This window comes from Fukomys damarensis, unplaced genomic scaffold (genome assembly GCF_012274545.1).
Source record: "Fukomys damarensis isolate Sample0158 unplaced genomic scaffold, DMR_v1.0_HiC HiC_scaffold_28, whole genome shotgun sequence".
Taxonomy (NCBI): domain Eukaryota; kingdom Metazoa; phylum Chordata; class Mammalia; order Rodentia; family Bathyergidae; genus Fukomys; species Fukomys damarensis.
Window position 1 is genome coordinate 12,961,467 of NW_022900940.1, and position 7,207 is coordinate 12,968,673.

General features: G+C 36.5%; 1 protein-coding gene across 1 annotated transcript in view; it reads right to left on the reverse strand.

Moving 5' to 3' along the window:
- Positions 1 to 7,201, reverse strand: part of Sumf1 (sulfatase modifying factor 1) — a 74,582-nt gene extending 67,381 nt beyond the window's left edge. Inside the window, exon 1 of the mRNA XM_010608724.1 lies at positions 7,149 to 7,201. The gene's annotated coding sequence lies outside the window, so the exon portion shown is untranslated. The remainder of the gene's footprint in view (positions 1 to 7,148) is intronic.
- Positions 7,202 to 7,207: the final 6 nt, after the last annotated feature.

Here is a 7,207-nt window from a genome sequence, read left to right on the forward strand (position 1 = left end):
AACTTTGGAAAAAGTCATCCCAATTTACTGTGTTGAGTTGGCATTGTACAGAAATGGACAGCCATATTGGTCCAGAAATGTTAATTTATTTTTATTTTTATTTTTTTCCATGTGTACAGGGGTAACACATCATACTAAATATGTAAGGTCATATCTACATGGGTTTGATTACAGAAACTAATAAAATATTCTCTAAATAATGAAAAAAAGAATAAGCTAAGACTATAAGAGCAAGAAGCAATTTAAATATGTTCGGGGACCATTTTCATCTCCAGAATTAAGGATTATTTTAATGTTACATCATTGCCTTTTCTCTTTTACGTTCCTTTTTAGTTTTATTTTAGGGTTCCCTATTTTTAATGTTCATACAGAGATTTCTTTAATTGAAATACCAAATAGTTTCTTTGGTGCAAAAACTATAATAGTACACAGGATCCTAATGAGATAATTAATAATGTGAAATAGGAAGTAAAGGGCTAAAGGTGTAGGGAAAGTGGGAAGGGTGGGGGAAAGGTAATAAGGGAGAGGAAAAAAATATGAGAAACTGAAAAAATGGAAATAAAGTGTTTGTAAATGGGGAGGGGAGGGGAGGTGAAGGGAGGGCAGGGACAAGGGGAAAAAATGAGAATCAAGACCTATTATGTAAAGGTACAGAATCCCAATGATGAATGTAAACTGTATTGTATACCTAGATTGTACCAATAAACTCAATTAAAAAAAAAAGAATATAAATTAGCAATAAGAGCAGAAGAACTAGAAAAACAAGATGGGAAGAAAGAGAAATTGGGAATCAGCAATTATTGATTCTACTTTTCCTTTCCTTTGTTAATGATTGCTTCAATTCTGTGCATGTATTTCCCAAAGATAATTATGCTGTTTTCATCTAAGCTATGTGAGTAATAAATGTAGTAGTAATTGTCCAATGTATTATTTTTCCATAAATTATTGTCCACTACTTCTGTTCCCAAATTCCAACATTACATAGGTCATCTAGCCTTACTGGTTCTCCAAAACATATCTCCCTCTAGTCTTTCCCTCTCTTCTAAGAAAAGCTGTGTAGCTTTTCTGTCTCTAATTTCATCCTTTCACATCTCTTCTTGCTTCTAAGCCATCCAATTCTTCCAATCACCCATTAAGCAAATACTTGTTTTCTGAAGACATCTTCTGTATCCAACAAAATGTATCATAGCTGTGTAACAGAAAAAGGTTGGAAACAACATAAATGTTTATTGATAACGATTAAGGACATTGTGGGAAATGGAAAATTAAGCAGCCAAGGCGGGGAGAAAGCTTTCAATATATTGATATGGAAAGATCTCACAAAGATAAAAAGCTATGTGAACAAAACCAAAGGGCACAACAGTATGTATGATGTGCTATCAATTGTGTCAAAGGAGACAAGGAGGGACTACAGTGTCATATTTTGGTATTTACTTATACTTGGAGAACATAGCTCTTGGAAAAGAGACAAAAAATGTACACAGTGGTTGTCTGACAGGAAGGTGATTAGGAAAGTGAAAATTTTCTCACAACACACCCTTTTATATTATTATTTTAAATTTTAGGGCCATGTTAAAGAATCACTTACTAAAAATACAAAATGAAGTATCAAGCTGATCATATTACTTTCTGGTTTGAATTATTTAGAAATCACCTTTTAGGATATAATACCTAAATTCAGAGCCTAACTGCTCACCGCCCCTCTTAATTTATATTTCAACTGCACTCTCATAAGCCATACTCTTTGTAAATGTCACTGTTCAAGGGTCATCTCATCCAAATCATTCTTGCCTCACCTATTTCCTTGGCAGAGTTATGAGTATTCCTTTTGGGTTCTTCTGATGCATGTCTTCATCTATTCTAACAACTCTCTCTCTCTCTCTCCTCTCATACACACACACACACACACACACACACACACACACACATCTTATTTACAGTTTCATCTTCTCTAGATCTTAGACTTCCTGAGGACTACAAATTATTTGCTCTTTTCTATATCCCCAACACCTAGTATGGTACATAGTTCATAGCAGACGTCCAAAAAATCTTAACTGACCAAATGAATGGGATCATGAATGATGAACTTATTATTTGAATTATTCCTAAAATAATTCTTATTTATAACACAGTCCCAAACATGGATACCATATCTATAACATATGACACCTGCGTAACAGTCTCAGCTCAGGTATTGAACTAGCTGGACCCATTATTCTCACTGTTCTCTAAGTATCTGGGCCATAAAATTCCATAGTTCTTAGAAGTCTGATTTTTTTTTTAATTTAGAAGCCTGAATTTTAAACAGAAAGTATAAAAAATTGAAGACTCCAGGCAGAAGTTTCAAGAGTAGTCTTAAAATGATTATTAAGATCTAATTAAAGGTTTTATAAAGGACTTTCTAAAAAATTCTTTCCCAAAGCAGACAAGAAAGACCTGTTATAAGCCCAGTTGTTTATCTCTCACTCACAAATGAGGCCTACAGAAAGGTATGTCCTTTGTACCTAATGAATTTGTACAATTACCTAACTTTTTCAGCCTCTTCTCCTTCAAGATGAATATCAACAATATTAGTATCATGATGACTTTCACTGTGGACTCTGAACCTAGTTTCTTTTTCCTCTTTCAATAACCATCAAGCTAAGTTTCCATTCTTGAAGACTTATATAAAAATAGCTCAAAAGTGCTCAAATTTATAATTTACACTAATGAAGTTTCTATCTTACAAATGTAAAATGTGATTCAAATAAAAATTCTAATATCCATAGTATCAGGTGTTTCATGCTACAGGACTCAGACCACATAAAAAGACCATTTTAATTAAGTCTTCATGGAATGCCCAGAGTCAGACAATCCATTAGTCTCAAGGTTGGTTAAAAGCCTCTCTGCCACACTACAGCTTCTACCAGAAGCCAACATAAAGTCAAGAATGACTCCATTAGCATAAATACTATGTTTGGGCAACACACATACCTAAGTGTGGTAGGCATTGGACTTTTTTTTTTCTTGCTGTTGTTATGTTTTTGTTTTGTTTTGGAGGGGTTTTTGTTCTTTAAGTTTTTTTATTGTTTCTCTCTAGTCCTGCAGATGGAGCCTAGGATGTCTTCCATGCTAAGCATACATTTACCACAGAGCTACACACCCTGACCACTTTCAATTTTTGCCTACTCAGCACCGATTTTCTCTAACTTTTGTCTCTTTGGAAGTCCTTTAGGAAATTATTTATTGAACTCTCTAAATATATGTGGCCCAGGGGGGACACAAATCTATCTACTATGACTCAGGGATGGCCATCATTTTGACCACAAAAATGTAACTAGGAGTAAGGCGTGACTCAATCAAAGTTTTTTAGAACTTTGCTGGAGCTACCAGGAAAAAGGAACTACTTCTTCTCTAATTGGTTTATCACTAGAAGAAAGATGAACTGAAACAACCAACCCACAAGAAAAGACAAGAGACTCTTAAGCCAATAAGAGGTCTAAGACACTCCTGACATCCTGAATCCACCTATGTCTGGGGCCATATCAATTCTTGGACTTCCAAGAATCAGAGTCTATAAATGTTCTCTCCCTCAGTTCTATCTGTTTATGTCAATTTTAATTATCTTTTTTTCACTTGCTATTGTAAGATTTTTGTCTTGCACACAAAAATGAAATAAGATTATGATGCAGGGCCGGGGGTTTAGCTCAGTGGTGCTGCCACCTGTGTTGTAAGCACAAGGTCCTGAGTTCAATTCCTGGTACAAAAAAAAAACAACAACAAGATAATGCATATGATGCAATGTATACATGTACCAACTCCCCAAGATGAATGTATTAAGTTTTGCAAACACGTACTAATAAGAAAAAAGAAATGAGGTCATACGCCAATTCCTTTCCTTCTTTCCAAACATCAAACTTAACACAATATGCTAAAGCCTCAGCAGAAAGCCAGTGAATAATACCAGAAACACACTCTCAGGTTGGGTCCACAAACTGCTGCCTTACCTATTTATACATGACTTCTTTACTTATACCATTCTCTTACTCTACTGCCTCCACAAATGCTGATCATAGATGGAATGCATAAAATTTCTTTCAGCCCTGAGATTTAAGATTCCATTAAGCCTGATTGCCTCACCTGGTAAGTGGGAGCTAATATGTCTCACAGGATTCTTGAAAGGAGGCATGCAGCAAAAGTATACTTTTCAAAGGATTCTTTTAAAAGTATCTTACATGCTTTATTCCCCCAGGTATTATTTTCAACATCATGTCTATCAAAAAAGCCAACAGATCATTCAAAGAATTATTGCAGAATACCTAAAATGTGTAAGGCACTTAGGGAATACAGATACTAAAAGAGATATAAAAATGCTTCCAATGTAGAATGAGATCTAAAAGATAGTACACTAAACAAAATAGACAAGCTGCCATCTGACAACTACCAAAATGCTATGGGAACTCAGAGGACAGGTAAACCACTTTTTGGAGGGAAGGTTTCATGGAAGAGATGGAAATCATTAGTGCCTTTATATGGAAGAAACTCTACCAGATCAGAAACATGCTCCGACTGGGCGGGGATATAGCTCAGTGGTGCTGCTGCCTGCCTCACAAGTGCAAGATCCTGAGTTTAATCCATGGTACCAAAAAAGAAAAAAAAGAAGTCTGATTTTACCTATGTATACAGACATACAGTGTACAATCTTAGCATCATGTGATCCTAAATATCTTTTTAAACCAAAGATTCAGGGAGACTAAAACTCTTCTCCACCTTGTAAAAAGTAGTAAGTAAGTAGTACAGGAAACTATGAGCATTATGTTTTTTAACAAGATGAAATTTAAGTCAAATTTTAAACTATGTATATTATTTTCTAGACAATTTCTATTTCAAAAATTTTTCAGTAAAACCATAAAGTGTTTGAGTAAAGCCCAGTATTATTTACATCCTTGTGTCCCTCTCCTTGCCAAATGCTCATGAGATGAATTAAAATACAAAAAAAAAAAAAATTCACACACCTAAAAAGTACGACACTTAAAACTGTGAAAAATGTCACTCCCAGAAGTCTTTAAATCATGCACATTTCCAACAACACACAAAGCACTCCCCTACAATGAGCTCTGTACCAAAGCTGTTCTTGGGACATCCTTCAACATTACCTTTCATTCCCAACTCCTGAAAATGTCTCCTCCAAAGCCTAGCTCAAATGTGACCTTTTCTTTGAGGCACTTCCTGACATATCCAGAAAGAATGAATCCTTTTTTCCTCTCCATGTCCTCTGTTCATACTCCTCCTATAGTATTGTCACTGTAGAAAAATGATGCTAACATGTGATGGTAAAAGGACAGGGGAGAGGGGAAGAAGTGAGTGACAGAGAGGCAGAGACTAACAGAATGTAAATACTATAAAGGTAGAGCATAGGTCTTTTTCCTTTCTGTATGCCCAGTACATAAAAAGGGGCTTATTTGTGTGCCAGATAAAGATTTTGAATGAAACCAAATAAACAGAAAACAAGGAAAAAGAATAGAATAAATAGCTGTCAAAATGAGGCCAGAGTTAACTACACATGAACTAAAACATTTAAAACCAAGGAAAACAAGATGAACTGCTTCCTATGAAGTCAGTGGACTTGATAACAATACTACTTCAGATTCAATCATTAGCTTGAGTCGTTGATGGTCTGTCAGCTGTATTCTCAACAACTACTAGCTTATTAACAGTTTAGATTATCTCCAAATATTACAGAAAGTGGAGACTGGCCAAAGATGACCCATATAGTATCCAGTCAGTGCACAAAACCATTCAATAGGAGAAAAAAATGTGTATCTTGCAAATGTAATTCAAAAGATGACGATACCCCACATTCCATTCTTGAACCTATAGCAAGATGAAGCATTTAGAAATGAGTAATACTCAGTACTGGCTAGAAGGTTCTACATAAAATTTTGAGACAGACCAATGTATAGGTAAATAAGCTACTATTCTTGATGGTCACAATGTAGATAAACAGATACAGGAGCTTCTTCCTTAGAAAGAGGGAGAGATTATCAGTTATCATGCAAATTAAATAGGAATTAAAATCAAGTATAGCCAATACAAACTAAAAAAGTAATCAAGACTTATTATACAAAGAGAAACACCAATCAAGCATGTCCTCCTTTATTTAAAAAAAAAATTAAGCCAAAAAATATACAAGATAGAGAAATAATGAGAAGCTCTGCTATTAACGTCCTACACGCTGTACTTCATTGGTTAAATCACAATCCTAACCTCCACCACCCTGACGGCCTAGTTGGGGAGAGAAATCCAGACAAGCAACTTTTACAATCGTTATGTCAAGATAAACACTCGCTACTGTGGCAGCATAGGGAAATACTAAAGGGGAAGGAAGAGAAGGTGGTCAGATCAGACTTGCAGAGGACATTATCTCTCATCTGTCCTGAACACTGGGCAGAATTAAACTAGAGGAAGAGAACGTGTAACGGCAAATGGATAAGGTATACCAAGTATATAAGAAGCACTACTTTAGAAGTCTAGTTCTAGTTCCCTAAAATGTTCCCAAAAATGCACCAATATGTGAAGTATCACTTGTTAACTATTGCTATTATGTCCTAACACCTGACACAGCAGGAAACACGGCAAGAGATAAATGAAAGCACGAAATAACACAACTACAGCTGGCTTTGTCCTTTCTTGTGAAGTGGAAAGGACGACAGGAAAATTACTCAAGTCCTTGCCTTCAAAAGGCAGACTGTACTGGAAGAGACTACAGGTAAGTAGACTACAATGTTGGATAAACTGTGATCTTCAGTGATTTCTTCAGTGGGTACGGGAGGACCCGAGGATCTTACCCACATCTGTCTGACATCAATTCTTAGATTCTCATCAAGAGGATAGACTGGAGGGAGGAGGAAGTAAAGTGCAACAGGTTGAAAAAAAAAAAAAAAAGCGTGAACAATCGCCAAACCAGACTCTCAGAAATACGTGAACCTACAAGTGGCAGCTCGTCTTCCGGAGGGGGAGAAAGAACTCCTATCAAAAGGGATCAGCCTATGGGTGATTTGGGTGTTGTCATAACCTTTACTGGGCTTCCTGTCAACCCTAGCCTAGCCCTTTCCGATTCGTTCCGGAACCCAATACCCCCCACCCGCAGCGAAGAATGCGGGGCGCACCTTGGTCGGGGTGAGCGGCCCCTCTCCGGAGCCCGGGCCCAGGGTGTTCGCCTCGCGGG